Source organism: Coregonus clupeaformis, chromosome 35 (assembly GCF_020615455.1).
Source record: "Coregonus clupeaformis isolate EN_2021a chromosome 35, ASM2061545v1, whole genome shotgun sequence".
NCBI lineage: Eukaryota > Metazoa > Chordata > Actinopteri > Salmoniformes > Salmonidae > Coregonus > Coregonus clupeaformis.
Window position 1 is genome coordinate 5,767,973 of NC_059226.1, and position 18,516 is coordinate 5,786,488.

The window sequence follows — 18,516 nt, forward strand, 5'->3', positions numbered from 1 at the left end:
CACCGCTCCACACTAGATGCTGGTGTAATAAAGGACTTATGTAACTGTGAATCATTGCTGGCCTGTCCTCTCCAAGGATGGATTCTAACCAAAGGTATGTAACATCTCACTCTCCTGGCTCACAAGGCTTGTACAATAATGTCCCAAAGGGCTAGAGTGGAAGGACGGTGGACTGTGGTTGTGTTGTTTTGTCATAAAATAGAGACACATATTTCTATTGGGAGCAACTAGTAGCGTAACCTCTATGCTTTCTGCTGATGAGAGATGATAATTCATTATTACAATAATGTATATATATTTTTAAGTTGACTGAATATGAATTGTGACAGGCACTGACACGGCAAGCATAAACCTAATTGGTATTCATTGATAAGATCTATCATAGATGTTAAATACTTCAGCTAAAAATGCTGTGGGAAAATTAATATACAAAAATATAAACGCAACATTTAACAATTTCAAAGATTTTACTGAGTTACAGTTCATATGAGGAAATCAGTCAATTTAAATTAATTCAATAGGTCCTGATGTATGGATTTCAAGACTGGGAATACAGATATGGTTCTGTTTGTCACAGATACCTTACAAAAAAAGTAGGGGAGTGGATCAGAGAACCAGTCAGTATCTGGTTTGACCACAATTTGCCTCATGCAGCACGACACATCTCATTCACATAGAGTTGATCAGGCTGTTGATTGTGGCCTGTGGAATGTTGTCCCAATCTTTCAATGGCTGTGTGAAGTTGTGGATATTGGCGGGAACTGGAACATGCAGTTGTACAGGTCGATCAAGAGCATCCCAAACATGCTAAATGGGTGACATGTCTGTTGAGTATGCAGGCCATAGAAGAACTGGGTCATTTTCAGCTTCCAGGAATTGTGCACAGATGCTTGCGACATGGGGCTGTGCAACATGAAACATACAGTGGGGAAAAAAAGTATTTAGTCAGCCACCAATTGTGCAAGTTCTCCCACTTAAAAAGATGAGAGAGGCCTGTAATTTTCATCATAGGTACACGTCAACTATGACAGAAAAAATGAGGGAAAAAAATCCAGAAAATCACATTGTAGGATTTTTTATGAATTTATTTGCAAATTATGGTGGAAAATAAGTATTTGGTCAATAACAAAAGTTTCTCAATACTTTGTTATATACCCTTTGTTGGCAATGACACAGGTCAAACGTTTTCTGTAAGTCTTCACAAGGTTTTCACACACTGTTGCTGGTATTTTGGCCCATTCCTCCATGCAGATCTCCTCTAGAGCAGTGATGTTTTGGGGCTGTCGCTGGGCAACACGGACTTTCAACTCCCTCCAAAGATTTTATATGGGGTTGAGATCTGGAGACTGGCTAGGCCACTCCAGGACCTTGAAATGCTTCTTACGAAGCCACTCCTTCGTTGCCCGGGCGGTGTGTTTGGGATCATTGTCATGCTGAAAGACCCAGCCACGTTTCATCTTCAATGCCCTTGCTGATGGAAGGAGGTTTTCACTCAAAATCTCACGATACATGGCCCCATTCATTCTTTCCTTTACACGGACCATGCTTCACAGTAGGTATGGTGTTCTTTGGATGCAACTCAGCATTCTTTGTCCTCCAAACACGACGAGTTGAGTTTTTACCAAAAAGTTCTATTTTGGTTTCATCTGACCATATTACATTCTCCCAATCCTCTTCTGGATCATCCAAATGCACTCTAGCAAACTTCAGACGGGCCTGGACATGTACTGGCTTAAGCAGGGGGACACGTCTGGCACTGCAGGATTTGAGTCCCTGGCGGCGTAGTGTGTTACTGATGGTAGGCTTTGTTACTTTGGTCCCAGCTCTCTGCAGGTCATTCACTAGGCCCCCCCGTGTGGTTCTGGGATTTTTGCTCACCGTTCTTGTGATCATTTTGACCCCACGGGGTGAGATCTTGCGTGGAGCCCCAGATCGAGGGAGATTATCAATGGTCTTGTATGTCTTCCATTTCCTAATAATTGCTCCCACAGTTGATTTCTTCAAACCAAGCTGCTTACCTATTGCAGATTCAGTCTTCCCAGCCTGGTGCAGGTCTACAATTTTGTTTCTGGTGTCCTTTGACAGCTCTTTGGTCTTGGCCATAGTGGAGTTTGGAGTGTGACTGTTTGAGGTTGTGGACAGGTGTCTTTTATACTGATAACAAGTTCAAACAGGTGCCATTAATACAGGTAACGAGTGGAGGACAGAGGAGCCTCTTAAAGAAGAAGTTACAGGTCTGTGAGAGCCAGAAATCTTGCTTGTTTGTAGGTGACCAAATACTTATTTTCCACCATAATTTGCTAATAAATTCATTAAAAATCCTACAATGTGATTTTCTTTTATTTTCTCAATTTGTCTGTCATAGTTGATGTGTACCTATGATGAAAATTACAGGCCTCTCTCATCTTTTTAAGTGGGAGAACTTGCACAATTGGTGGCTGACTAAATACTTGTTTTCCCTACTGTAAGGTGATGGCGGCGGATGAATGGCATGACAATGGGCCTCAGGATCTCGTCACGGTATCTCTGTGCATTCAAATTGCCATCGATAAAATGCAATTGTGTTCGTTGTCCGTAGCTTATGCCTGCCCATACCATAACCCAACCGCCACCATGGGCACTCTGTTCACAATGTTGACATCAGCAAACCACGCGCCCACACTACGCCATCTGCCATCTGCCCGGTACAGTTGAAACCAGGATTCATCCGTGAAGGGCACACTTCTCCAGCATTCCAGTGGCCATCGAAGGTGAGCATTTGCCCGCTGAAGTTGGTTATGACACCGAACTGCAGCCAGGTCAAGACCCTGGTGAGGACGACGAGCATGCAGATGAGCTTCCCTGAGATGGTTTCTGACAGTTTGTGCAGAAATTATTTGGTTGTGCAAACCCACAGTTTCATCAGCTGTCCGGGTGGCTGGTCTCAGACGATCCTGCAGGTGAAGAAGCCGAATGTGGAGGTCCTGGGCTGGCGTGATTACACCTGGTCTGCGGTTGTGATGCTGGTTGGACATACTGCCAAATTCTCTAAAACGACAATGGATGCAGCTAAGGGTAGAGAAATGAACATAACATTATCTGGCAACAGCTCTGGTGGACATTCCTGCAGTCAGCATGCCAATTGCATGCTCCCTCAAAACTTGAGACATCTGTGGCATTGTGTTGTGTGATAAAACTGCACATTTTAGAGTGGCCTTTTATTGTCCCCAGCACAAGGTGCACCTGTGTAATGATCATGCTGTTTAATCAGCTTCTTGATATGCCACACCTGTCAGGTGGATGGATTATCTTGGCAAAGGAGAAATGCTCACTAACAGGGATGTAAACAAATTTGTGCACAAGATTTGAGAGAAATAAGCTTTAAGTGCATATGGAAAATTTCTGGGATCTTTTATTTCAGCTCATGAAACATGGGACCAAAACTTGTTGCGTTTATATTTTTGTTCAGTATATATAAATTGTGCATAATTCCTAAAAATATCACCATAATGCAAATAAGTGTAACGATTAACATTTAAATGAGTGCTGCTGAATCCTGTCATTTGTAGCTTCCTATTTATTTTCACCTCGGTCAGATACTGGGATATTAACAGCTTTGCTGTAGCACTGGTGACAGATGAGGACCTTGTTTTCTTCTCTTCTCACGTTTTCAATCCCTCTCTTCCATCCATCCATCCTCCCTCAGCCCATAAGCTGGCCCAGCACCTGGGCACGCCAGTCCATGAGATCAACGGCAGGTTGCCGGGGCGCCCAGATGGCCAGGGTACAACCATGACCACCACACTGCTCCTGAGTCGCCACGCCCAGACCCCACTCCAGCCCGTCCTCTGGACCCTGTCCGCAGCCCCTTCCACCTCCTCCCCCAGGGGCCTAAGGCCAGCCAGGACCAGGGTTTCCCTATCACTAGACCCAGGGCTCAGAGCTTCTTTCACCCCCAACCGCAGTATCAGATCCTCCCTCTCTCCTGATCCAGGCCCCGGGCCTCCAGGGAGATGAAGACTCCTTCTCCCAACAGGTAAGAGAATGAGAAAATGATGGTGATGGTATTGATGAAGATTTTAGTAATATTGATGATGATACTATAAAAGACAGGTTGAGATGATGATGATGCTATTAAAGACAGGTTGAGAAGAATCATCTTGAACGCGTTGCACAACACGTCACTTCCTGTTAAACGTGGAATGTGGGAGAACTCGGATTGTTGTTTTGGAACATTTGTTGTTTTGGAAACCTTTGAAAGTCTATTGAAAAGGTTTGGTTACTAGCTAGATACCTTTTGAGCTTGGATCCCGCGACGCGGTTGGCATCAGTTGCTGGTCTGAGGAGGTGCTTGGCGTAGCAGCTAGCCTAGCTAGCTGCCTATCAAGCTAGCAGGGTTTTCTTGAGGGCTTGAATGCAGACACGACGCGGTTAGCCATTGTGGCTGGGACTGCGGATTGTCCCGGGCTTGTGGCTGTCTAGATTCCTGCTGTTTGTTGTTGTGGTTTCCAATCTTCCCTGTGACCTGCCCTGTCTGGAACTACGAGGAGTAACAGCGTAACCTACGTTGCTACCATGACAAAGACCAAAGCCGGTGGGAGTACCGTTGAGGAGAGTGGTGTCTCTATCACAGGTGAAGGATCTTTTAAACTAACAGAAATAGTTCTACAAGCAGTTGTTACAATAACAAGAAAATAGCTTCAAGTTGCCATACTGATGAAGTCAACTAATAAAAGAATGGACGACAGGAGAACGGCAAGATGACAGCAATCTGTAAGTCATTGAGAGAGGACATCAGTTCTGTATGTGAATCCATGATAACAATGACAGAGAAATCAGATTATCTCGAGGGACAATCAAGGCGGAACAACATGGTTGTGGACGGAATTGCAGAATCTCCACATGAGACCTGGATGGAGTCTGAGGACAAAGTGAGGGAAATTATCTTGGAGAAACTGAAGATGGACCACCGGAAGATTGAGGTGGAGCGCGCCCACAGGACTGGAAAACCCACCACTGGCCCAGGTGACAGGCCCAGGCTGATAGTAGTCAAGTTCCTGAGGTTCAAGGACAAGGTAGCTGTTCTGGAAAAAGCCAAGAACTTGAGAGGAACGTACATCTTCCTCAACAAGGCCTATCCTGAAGCTGTGCACCAGAAGAGGAAAGAACTTATCCCAGCCATGAAAGCTGCCAGAGCGCGTTGGGACATTGCTTACATCCGCTATGACAGGCTCTTTGTCAAAAGCCTGGAAGGGATGAGCGAGCCAAGCCTATGGGTTCGTAGCTTCAACCACGCAGCACACACACACACCAACTGATTTAATGGACTGCTGAATTTTTTTCTTTTTTTTTTCTTAGTTTGCTCTTTTCCATATTATGTTTATCTCTGATAAACTACCCAGGAAAGGGCTGAAAATAGCCCATATTATTATATGTAGCCTTAGAAATAAGGTTCATGAAATCAATAACTTGCTAACATCAGATAACATTCATATATTAGCAATTTCTGAGACTCACTTAGATAATTAATTTGATGATACAGCAGTAGCAATACAAGGATATAACATCTATAGAAGATACAGGAATGCTTATGGGAAAGGTGTTGCTGTATATATATTCAGAGACATATCCCTGTAATGCTTAGAGAAGATCTTATGTCAAGTGTTATTGAAGTGTTGTGGTTGCAGGTTCTGGGGTGTTGCTATAGGCCACCAAGTGATAACAGTCAGTATCTAAATAATATGTGTGAAATGCTTGATAGTGTATGTGATGTAAACAGAGAGGTCTACTTTCTTGGGGACCTGAATATTGACTGGTTTTCATCAAGCTGTCCGCTCAAGAGGAAGCTTCTTACTGTAACCAGTGCCTGTAATCTGGTTCAGGTTATTAATCAACCTACCAGCGTGTTTACAAACACTACAGGAACAAGATCATCCACATGTATTGATCACATTTTTACTTTACCTGTACAACTTTGTTCTGAAGCTGTATCCGTACCCATTGGATGCAGTGATCACAATATAGTGGCTATATCCAGGAAAGCCAAAGTTCCAAAAGCTGGGCCTAAAATAGTATATAAGAGATCATACAAAATATTTTGCTGTGACTCTTATGTGGATGATGTTAAAAATATTTGTTGGTCTGATGTGATTAATAAGGAGCATCCAGACACTGCACATGATGAATTTATGAAATTGCTTCTTCCAATTATTGATAAATATACACCTGTTATGAAACTGACTGTTAGAACTGTTAAGGCTCCATGGATCGATGAGGAATCGAAAAAAACATATGGTTAACAGATGGGGCAAAAGGAGTGGCTAATAAGTCTGGCTGCACATCTGACTTACTGCAAATTGAGAAATTATGTCACTAAACTCAACAAAAGAAGAAGAAACTATTAAGAAGCCAAGATCAATGATATAAAGTTTAAAACTTTGGAGTACTTTAAATGAAATTATGGGCAGAAAGATATTCAACTCCATCTTTCATCGAATCAGATGCCAATTATTTTAATGATTAATTCATTGGCAAAGTGGGCAAACTTAGGCAGGAAATGGCAACAACGAACAGTGTGCCATCGTACTCATGTATAAAAAAAACAAATAACGAAATAAAAGCATTGTACGTTTGAATTTTGTAAAGCTAGTATGGGAGAGGTAGAAAATTATTGTTATCGATCAATAATGACAAACCTCCTGGCATTGACAACTTAGATGGAAAGCTACTGAGGATGGAAGCTGACTCTATAGCCACTCCTATCTGTAAAATCTTTAATCTGAGTCTAGAGGAAAGTCTTTGTCCTCAGGCCTGGAGGGAAGCCAAAGTAATTCCGCTACCCAAGAGTGGTAAAGCGGTCATTATTGGTTCTAACAGCAGACCTATCAGCTTGCTGCCAGCTCTTAGCAAACTGTTGGAAAAAATGGTGTTTGACCAAATACAATGCTATTGCTCTGTAAACAAATTAACAACAGACTTTCAGCATGCTTATAGAGAAGGGCAATCAACATGTACTGCACTGACACAAATGACTGATGCTTGGTTGAAAGAAATTGATAATAATAAGATTCTGGGAGCTGTACTGTTAGATTTCAGTGCAGTCTTTGATATTATTGACCATAACCTGATGAGAAAACGTATGTGGTATGGCTTTTCAACCTGTGCCATATCGTGGATTCTAATAGAACTCAGAGGGTTTTCTTTAATGGAAGCTTCTCTAATGTCCAACATGTAGGGTGTGGTGTACTGCAGGGCAGCTCTCTAGGCCCTCTACTCTTTTCTATTTTTACCAATGACCTGCCACTGGCATTAAAGAAAGCATGTGTGTCCATGTATGCTGATGATTCAACCATACACGCATCAGCAACCACAGCTAATTAAGTCACTGAAACCCTTAACAAAGAGTTGCAGTCTGTTTTGGAATGGGTGGCCAGTAATAAACTGGTCCTGAACATATCTAAAACTAAGAGCATTGTATTTGGTAAAAATCATTCTCTAAGTTCTAGACCTCAGCTGAATCTGGTAATGAATGGTGTGGCTGTTGAATAAGTTGAAGAGACTAAATTACTTGGTGTTACCTTAGATTGTAAACTGTCATGGTCAAAACACATACAGTGCCTTGCAAAGTATTCATTTTTCCTATTTTGTTGCATTACAACCTGTAATTTAAATTGATTTTTATTTGGATTTCATGTAATGGACATACAAACTTTTCAAAATTGGTGAAGTGAAATTAAAAAAATAACTGTGCTTAAACTTAACTTCAAATTTTGACTTTTGGAGAAATGGAACAACACAGAGCAGCAGGAGCAACAAAAACACTTCAAATTTTGACGTTTGGAGCAACTTCAAAATATAATGTTTGGAGAACGTGGATGAACGTCTAATTCTGCAGTGAGACGGTGATAGCTTGTTGGCCTAGCAGCCATCAAAAGATGAATGCCTGATGTCCACCTGATGCATATGGCTTTTATTTTGCTGGATGGTTGCCCGCATTTTCCGTACTTGACGCACATGTGCTTCGCTTTTCAACTCGCTAAAAGCTAGTTGGAGTCTGTGTGTGTACTTCCGTTTGTACCACCACACGGTAAAGCAATGCAGGAGTTGAAATATTGAATGCATGCGGTACACCGAACACACCGCAGCCTAATGCAGCACCCCCAATGTAGCGCTGCAGACTGCTCCATTGAAAATGAATGACTTCCTCCAGAACACAAAGAGTTTGATGCATCTGGTGGACATGAGGCATAAGAGCTTAGTGCGGTGCCAATGCCACTTCAGCATTATGGCTACATTTCATACTAAGTTGTTGGCAGAACTTTACCCCAATCATGACTAGGTTGATTGGTGGAAATAAAAGTAGAGGCTTTGTCGCTGGCAATACCTTTCATATATAAAGACAATTCTGCAAAAAGTTGGCGGAAAAAAACGTCTTGATTTCAAAGTTGTATTAAAGTGTAAAGATTATTAGTTACTGATTGCAACCAGAGAGGATATAAACCTACTATAAAATCTGTTGCAACTTATGTACAATGTTTGGCATCTTTAGGGCTATATAGACTATATAGGACTACAGACCCTTGGTGTAGAAAGCGTTCCACAGGGATGCTGGCCCATGTTGACTCCACTGCTTCCCACAGTTGTGTCAAGTTGGCTGGATGTCCTTTGGGTGGTAGACCCTTCTTGATACACAGGGGAAACAGTTGAGCGTGAAAAACCCAGCAGCGTTGCAGTTCTTGACACACTCAAACTGGTGTGCCTGGCACCTACTACCATACCCTGTTCAAAGGCACTTAAATATTTTGTCTTGCCCATTCACCCTCTGAATGGCACACATACACAATCCATGTGTCAATTGTCTCAAGGCTTAAATATCCTTCTTTAACCTATCTCCTCCCCTTCATCTACACTGATTGAAGTGGATTTAACAAGTGACATCAATAAGGGATCATAGCTTTCACCTGGATTCACCTGGTCAGTCTATGTCTTGGAAAGAGCAAGTGTTCCTAATGTTTTGTACACAGTGTATGCACATACACTGCCTTGCAAAAGTATTCATCCCCCTTGGCGTTTTTCCTATATTGTTGCATTACAACCTGTAATTTAAATTGATTTTTATTTGGATTTCATGTAATGGACATACACAAAATAGTCCACATTGGTGAAGTGAAATGAAAAAAATAACTTGTTTCAAAATATTCAAAAAAATAAATAACGGAAAAGTGGTGCGTGCATATGTATTCACCCCCTTTGTTATGAAGCCCCTAAATAAGATCTGGTGCAACCAATTACCTTCAGAAGTCACATAATTAGTTAAATAGAGTCCACCTGTGTGCAATCTAAGTGTCACATGATCTCAGTATATATACACCTGTTCTGAATGCCCAGAGTCTGCAACACCACTAAGCAAGGGGCACCACCAAGCAAGCGGCATTAATCAGAGAGGTAACAAAGAGACCAAAGATAACCCTGAAGGAGCTGCAAAGCTCCACAGCGGAGATTGGAGTATCTGTCTATAGGAACACTTTAAGCCGTACACTCCACAGAGCTGGGCTTTACGGAAGAGTGGCCAGAAAAAAAGCCATTGCTTAAAGAAAATAATAAGCAAACATGTTTGGTGTTCGCCAAAAGCCATGTGGGAGACTCCCCAAACATATGGAAGAAGGTACTCTGGTCAGATTAGACTAAAATTGAGGTTTTTGGCCATCAAGGAAAATGTCTGGCGCAAACTCAACACCTCATCAACCCGAGGCATGGGGGTGGCAGCATCATGCTGTGGGAATGTTTTTAATCGGCAGGGACTGGGAAACTGGTCAGAATTGAAGGAATGATGGATGGCGCTAAATACAGGGAAATTCTTGAGGGAAACCTGTTTCAGTCTTCCAGAAATTTGAGACTCGGACGGAGGTTCATCTTCCAGCAGGACAATGACCCTAAGTGGTTTAAGGGGAAACATTTAAATGTCTTGGAATGGCTTAGTCAAAGCCCAGACCTCAATCCAATTGAGAATCTGTGGTATGACTTAAAGATTGCTGTACACCAGCTGAACCCATCCAACTTGAAGGAGCTGGAGCAGTTTTGCCTTGAAGAATGGACAGTGGCTGATGTGCCAAGCTTATAGAGACATACCCCAAGAGACGTGCAGCTGTAATTGCTGCAAAAGGTGGCTCTACAAAGTATTGACTTTGGAGGAGTGAATAGTTATGCATGCTCAAGTTCTGTTTTTTTGTCTTATTTCTTGTTTGTTTCACAAGAAAAAATATTTTGCATCTTCAAAGTGGTAGGCATGTTGTGTACAGTGGGGGAAAAAAGTATTTAGTCAGCCACCAATTGTGCAAGTTCTCCCACTTAAAAAGATGAGAGAGGCCTGTAATTTTCATCATAGGTACACGTCAACTATGACAGACAAAATGAGATTTTTTTTCCCAGAAAATCACATTGTAGGATTTCTAATGAATTTATTTGCAAATTATGGTGGAAAATAAGTATTTGGTCACCTACAAACAAGCAAGATTTCTAGCTCTCACAGACCTGTAACTTCTTCTTTAAGAGGCTCCTCTGTCCTCTACTCGTTACCTGTATTAATGGCACCTGTTTGAACTTGTTATCAGTATAAAAGACACCCGTCCACAACCTCAAACAGTCACACTCCAAACTCCACTATGGCCAAGACCAAAGAGCTGTCAAAGGACACCAGAAACAAAATTGTAGACCTGCACCAGGCTGGGAAGACTGAATCTGCAATAGGTAAGCAGCTTGGTTTGAAGAAATCAACTGTGGGAGCAATTATTAGGAAATGGAAGACATACAAGACCACTGATAATCTCCCTCGATCTGGGGCTCCACGCAAGATCTCACCCTGTGGGGTCAAAATGATCACAAGAACGGTGAGCAAAAATCCCAGAACCACACGGGGGGACCTAGTGAATGACCTGCAGAGAGCTAGGACCAAAGTAACAAAGCCTACCATCAGTAACACACTACGCCGCCAGGGACTCAAATCCTGCAGTGCCAGACGTGTCCCCCTGCTTAAGCCAGTACATGTCCAGGCCCGTCTGAAGTTTGCTAGAGTGCATTTGGATGATCCAGAAGAGGATTGGGAGAATGTCATATGGTCAGATGAAACCAAAATAGAACTTTTTGGTAAAAACTCAACTCGTCGTGTTTGGAGGACAAAGAATGCTGAGTTGCATCCAAAGAACACCATACCTACTGTGAAGCATGGGGGTGGAAACATCATGCTTTGGGGCTGTTTTTCTGCAAAGGGACCAGGATGACTGATCTGTGTAAAGGAAAGAATGAATGCGGTCATGTATCGTGAGATTTTGAGTGAAAACCTCCTTCCATCAGCAAGGGCATTGAAGATGAAACGTGGCTGGGTCTTTCAGCATGACAATGATCCCAAACACACCGCCCGGGCAACGAAGGAGTGGCTTCGTAAGAAGCATTTCAAGGTCCTGGAGTGGCCTAGCCAGTCTCCAGATCTCAACCCCATAGAAAATATTTGGAGGGAGTTGAAAGTCTGTGTTGCCCAGCGACAGCCCCAAAACATCACTGCTCTAGAGGAGATCTGCATGGAGGAATGGGCCAAAATACCAGCAACAGTGTGTGAAAACCTTGTGAAGACTTACAGAACTTTTGACCTGTGTCATTGCCAACAAAGGGTATATAACAAAGTATTGAGAAACTTTTGTTATTGACCAAATACTTATTTTCCACCATATTTTGCAAATAAATTCATTAAAAATCCTACAATGTGATTTTCTGGATTTTTTTCCCTCATTTTGTTTGTCATAGTTGACGTGTACCTATGATGAAAATTACAGGCCTCTCTCATCTTTTTAAGTGGGAGAACTTGCACAGTTGGTGGCTGACTAAATACTTTTTTTCCCCACTGTAAATCAAATTATACAAACCCCCCAAAAATCCATTTAAATTCCAGGTTGTAAGGCAACAAAATAGGAAAAATGCCAAGGGGGGTGAATACTTTTGGAAGCCATTCAATGGTTGTAAAGATGGGGACAGGTCAGCCCGTAATAAAGAAATGCTCTACTTTTTTGACAACACACTCCACAAAGCAATTCCTGCAGGCTCTAGTTTGATCTTATCTTGATTATTGTCCAGTCATATGGTCAAGTGCTGCAAAGAAATACCTAGTTAAGCTGCAGCTGGCCCAGAACAAATCCGCATATCTTGCTCTTCATTGTAATCACAGGGCTAATATTAATACTATGCATGCCAGTCTCCTTCAGCTAAGAGTTGAGGACCTTGAATGTTTTTGGTATTTTACCCCCTTTTTCGATCTTGTCTCATTGCTGCAACTCCCCAACGGCCTCGGGAGAGGCGAAGGTCGAGTCATGCGTCCTCCGAAACATGACGCTTCTTAACACCCCCCTGCACCAATGTGTTGGAGGAAACACCATTCAACTGAAGACCGAAGTCAGCCTGCAGGCGCCCGGCCCGCCACAAGGAGTTGCTAGAGCGCGATGAGCCAAGTAAAGCCCCCCCATCCAAACGCTCTCCTAACCCGGACGATGCTGGGCCAATTGTGCGCCGCCGTATAGGACTCCCGGTCACGGCCGGTTGTGACACAGCCTGGGATCGAACCCGGGTCGGTAGTGACGCCTCAAGCATTGCGATGCAGTGCCTTAGACTGCTGCGCAACTCGGGAGGCGATAAATACTTTGTTGAGGGAAAATATACATTATATAATTGTGATGTGTTGTTGTCTCACCTAACTATCTTAAGATGAATGCACTAATTGTCAGTCGCTCTGGATAAGAGCATCTGCTAAATGACTAAAATGTAAATGTAAAATGTAATGTAGTTAGTATCGTACTGCACAGTGCTGAAATTCATACATAACCTCTCTTGGATAAAAACAGACTGCATCATGTTAAGATATTTTAACTTTGGACATACCTCCTGTCTGAAGCGGTTGGTGAAGGTTTGTTGGACCTTAAGGAGCATCTGGAGCAGATATACTTGGAGCTGCTCCGTGGCTTGTGGTCCTCCAGGGTGAGGTAACGGAGTTGCCGTTCCAAAGCTCTCAACTCCTGCGGTGGACCTGGACATCGGTACTGCTAGAGGACTTGGCACTTCCACATCTCTTAGGGATCTCAGCTCGAGTGAAACCTACTTCACCCTCCTTGTGGTTGATAACAGATGACCCTGATCCGGACAGGGGTCTCCTAGATGCCTGCAAGCTCAAGGTCCTCAGAGTCTCAACTCCCACGACACGGGCAAGTGCCGGAAAGAGCATAGGCAAAGCAGACTTGCTTACAAATTTCACAACGCCTGTGCACTTTTTTTGTTGCAAAGTCTGCTATTGTCATCTATATTGTTGAAACATAACACAGGGAAAGATTATAATCAGATTATATCACTAGGCCTACATTTTTTACATTAACATCAATTAATTTGCAAGAATACTATCATTGTGACGCGTACTGAGTATACGAAGAGGCAGGACGCAGGCGCAGGAATTAACAAGGTCAAGGTTTACTTAACAATGACAAAGAGAAATAACAAAGATAGAGTAAACGATACGAAGCTAAACAATCACACACAACATCATACAGAACAGTCCACGGCTAAATAAAGGTGGTGACGAGATGATGAGGTGCAGGTGCGCTGGAGGTGATTAGGGTGCGTTGGGTTTCCATTCCGGTGTTGCCGAGGTGGTGCGCTCAGACCGGTGGCTCAGTAGACCGGCGAATCATATAACTAAGCTCTGTGTTTTCTTTCTGTTGAGCCTTCATGTCCAATCTATTTCCTCTATATCTGTGTTTTATAGTTAGCAACGTACGCTATCATGCATGAACGGTGTTAAATCTTCCATGAAAAACACAATAACACCCAGTGAGCACCGTCCAACGCCAACGTCCATGGATCTTGAAATTTGGTCCGTCTGCCTGGCCTTAATTTCAATGTCCACAGAAGTCGTTTTCTGGTCCCCTCCGGACCACCTTATAGACGTCTATGTTTGGTTCAGATTTGGTCCGGTCCGGACCAGCCTTGATTTCAACGTCCACGGTGTCACGGATTCTGCCGAGACTGCTCCTCCTCCTGGTTCGGGCAGGCTTCGGCGTTCGCCGTCCCCGGAGTACTAGCTGCCACCGCTCTATGTTTCGTAGTGTGATTGCTTTTGTCTGTCTTTTACACCTGTGTCCATTTGTGTGTTGATTACTTGTCTTATAAGTTCCTTGTTTTGCTTTAGTCTGATTGTGTGTTGTTATTTTCTGCCTGTCGTGCAGAGCTGCGTGTTTGCACTCTGTCTTTGTTTGGGATTATTGTTTACGCGTGTTTGCGTAATTGCCTCGCCTCCGTCTGTTTTCGAGGTCGTGTTTTGTTTGTTGCTCTTTGGACTATTAAAGTCTTTTGGACGTATCCTCTGTGTCCTGCGCCTGACTCCTCCACCACATCCACATCGGAACTACTGACAGAACAACACACCTAACTATGGAGTCAGCAGGAACAGCGGCGGCACCCGAATCCCTGGAGGACCGGATCAGCTACCAAGACACCATGATCCGGCAACTTGGGGCCGCCATGGACGAGGTGTCCAACACTCTGCGCCGGTTGGTGACTTGAGAGGTGCCCACGCACTCTTACACCATCCCATCACCAACGGCCAGTCCTCCTCTCTCAGCACCGGAACCCAGTGGCATTCGGCTCTCGCTCCCGAGGGCATATGACGGTTCTGCAGCCGGGTGTCAGGGATTCCTCCTGCAGGTGGAACTCTACCTGGCCACAATACACCCGGCGCCCTCGGGATACGAGAGCGTCTCCGCCCTCATCTCCTGTCTATCCGGCAAGGCGTTGGAGTGGGCCAACGCCGAATGGAGGGGAATAGACGCCGCTACCATCACCTACGCGGAGTTCTCCCGCCGCTTCAGGGCTGTCTTCGATCATCCACCTGAGGGGAAAGCGGCGGGAGAGCTTCTGTTCCACCTCCGACAGGGGAAGAGGAGCGTACAGGAGTTCGCACTGGAGTTCCGGACGCTAGCGGCGGATGCGGGGTGGAATGAGAGGGCCCTCATCGACCACTACCGGTGTAGCCTACGAGAGGACGTTCGTCGTGAGCTGGCCTGCAGGGACACCAACCTGTCGTTCGACCAGTTGGTGGACATTTCCATCCGTCTAGACACCCTGCTGGCTACCCGCGGGACGTCCCGAGTGGGGGTCGTCCATTCCACCCTCCAGCACCTCCGAGCCGATTCCCATGGAGCTCGGGGTGCTGGCGCTAGAGAGAGGAGGAGAGAGAACCCGAGGGGGGCCATCCCCTGCACCAACTGTGGTCGTGGAGGACACACCGCGGCCAGGTGCTGGGGAGGGTCTCCTGGGAGAGGGGACAACAGGTCACGCACTGGGGAGTCATTTCAGGTGAGTAGGCGCCCCACTTACCCAGAGCTTTCTGTTGGTCACATGAGTATTCCTGTGAGATTGCCACAGGTGGCACCTCATTCCCAGCATAAGGCGCTAGTAGATTCAGGCGCAGCTGGGAACTTTATTGATCGGGCATTTTGTTGTAGGTTAGGAATTCCCCTTCGGCCGGTAGAAGCTCCATTTCCTGTCCACGCCTTAGACAGCCGGCCGTTGGGGTCGGGCCTGATCAGGGAGGTCACAGCACCACTGACGATGACGACGCAGGGGGTCATGAGGAGATCATTCAGTTTTATCTGATTGACTCTCCTGCGCACCCGTGGTGTTGGGGCTTCCCTGGTTAAGCACCCATGATCCTACCATTGCGTGGCAACAGAGGGCTCTTATGGAGTGGTCTGCCCAGTGTGTAGGGAGATGTCTAGGTATTTCCGTAGGGGCGACCTCGGTAGAGAGTCCGAACCAAGTGCCCGCACTGCGCATTCCCCCTGAGTATGAGGACTTAGCACTTGTGTTCAGCAAATCGAGGGCAACACGGCTACCTCCTCATAGACAGGGGGACTGTGCGATAAATCTCCAAACAGGAGCGGCTCTTCCGCGGAGCCGTGTGTATCCCCTGTCTCAAGAGGAGACAGCGGTTATGGAGACTTACATAGCCGAGTCCTTGGCACAGGGATACATACGGTCCTCCACTTCCCCGGTTTCCTCGAGTTTCTTCTTTGTGAAGAAGAAGGACGGGGGATTGCGCCCGTGTATTGATTACCGTAGTCTCAATCAGATCACAGTTAAGTACAGTTACCCACTTCCACTGATTGCGACTATGACGGAATCGTTACGCGGAGCGCAGTTCTTCACAAAGTTGGATCTCAGGAGCGCGTACAATCTGGTGCGCATTAGGGAGGGAGATGAATGGAAAACAGCATTTAGCACCACCTCGGGTCATTACGAGTATCTCCTCATGCCATACGGGTTAATGAATGCTCCTTCAGTCTTCCAATCCTTTGTTGACGAGATTTTCCGGGACATGCATGGGCAGGGTGTAGTAGTGTACATCGACGACATCCTAGTGTACTCTTCTACACGAGCCGAGCATGTAGCCCTGGTGCGCCGAGTGTTGAGAAGACTGTTGGAGCATGACTTGTATGTCAAGGCAGAGAAATGCCTGTTCTTCCAGGAGTCCGTCTCCTTTTTGGGTTATCGGTTGTCCGCGTCTGGTGTGGAGATAGAGGTAGACCGTGTATCGGCCGTGCGTAATTGGCAAACTCCAACCACTGTAAAAGAGGTGCAGCAGTTCTTGGGTTTTGCTAATTACTACCGGAGGTTTATTCGGGGTTTTGGACAAGTTGCAGCTCCCATTACGTCCCTGCTAAAGGGGGGGTCCGGTTCGTTTGCAGTGGTCGGCTGAGGCGGACAGGGCATTTGTCAAACTGAAGAACCTGTTCACCTCGGCCCCGGTGCTGGCGCATCCGGATCCCTCTTTACCATTCCAAGTAGAGGTAGACGCGTCCGAGACCGGTATTGGGGCAGTCCTGTCACAACAGTCCGGCACGCCACCTAAACTCCGCCCCTGTGCGTTCTACTCCAAGAAGCTCAGCTCGGCGGAGCGCAACTATGACGTTGGGGACAGGGAGCTGTTAGCCGTAGTCCAGGCCCTTAAGGTGTGGAGGCATTGGCTTGAGGGGGCTCAACACCCTTTCCTCATTCTGACTGATCACCGTAACCTGGAGTACATCCGGGCAGCTAGGAGATTGAACCCTCGTCAGGCTAGGTGGAACATGTTCCTAACCTGGTTTGTTTTTAAGATCACATACATCCCAGGGTCCCAGAATGGTAAGGCAGACGCCCTGTCCCGGCGGTATGACACAGAGGAGAGGTCCAACGAGCCTACTTCCATACTGCCGGAGTCTTGTTTGGTGGCTCCGGTGGTATGGGAGGTCGATGCGAAATCGAGCGGGCACTGCGTACCAACCCTACTCCCCCCGAGTGTCCTGTGGGGCGGACGTACGTTCCGCTCGAGGTTCGTGATCGTCTTATTTATTGGGCTCATACATCACCCTCCTCTGGACATCCAGGTATTGGCCGGACCGTGCACTGTCTTAGCATGAAATACTGGTGGCCAACGTTAGCTAAGGATGTGAGGGTTTATGTCTCCTCCTGCTCGGTGTGTGCCCAGTGTAAGGCGCCTAGACATTTGCCCAGGGGTAAGTTACATCCCCTGCCCGTTCCACAACGACCATGGTCCCACCTATCGGTGGATTTTGTAACCGACCTACCCCCCTCCCAGGGGAATACCACCATTTTGGTCATTGTGGATCGGTTTTCCAAGGCCTGTCGTCTCCTTCCAATACCGGGTCTCCCTACTGCCCTACAAACCGCTGAGGCCCTATTTACCCATGTGTTCCGGCACTATGGGGTCCCCGAGGATATTGTGTCTGACCGAGGTCCCCAGTTCACCTCCAGAGTTTGGGGGGCGTTCATGGAACGATTGGGGGTCTCGGTAAGCCTTACCTCGGGGTACCACCCAGAGAGCAATGGGCAGGTGGAACGTGTCAACCAGGATGTGGGTAGGTTTTTGAGGTCCTATTGCCGGGACCGGCCGGAGGAGTGGTCTAGGTTCATCCCCTGGGCAGAGATGGCCCAGAACTCTCTCCGCCACTCCTCCACCAATTTAACACCTTTCCAGTGTGTTTTAGGTTATCAGCCGGCCCTGGCACCATGGCACGAGAGCCAGATCGAGGCCCCTGCGGTGGACGAGTGGATTCGGCGCTCGGAGGAGACGTGGGACGCTGCCCATGTCCATCTGCAGCGTGCCATCCGTCAACAAAAGGCGAGCGCCGATCGCCACCGGGAGATCGAGTCTGGCTCTCGACTCGAAACATGCCCCTCCGCCTGCCCTGCCGGAAGCTGGGTCGGCGGTTTGTGGGGCCCTTCAAAGTCCTGAGAAGATTGAACGAGGTGTGTTACAGGTTACAACTGCCTATAGAGTACAAAAATATTAACCCCTCGTTCCATGTGTCTCTTCTCAGGCCGGTGGTAGCTGGCCCACTCCAAGAAGATGAGATAGGAGAGACCCCTCCGCCCCCTTTGGACATCGAGGGGGCCCCGGCGTACAGGGTCCGGACCATCTTGGACTCGAGGTGCCGGATGAGTGGTCTC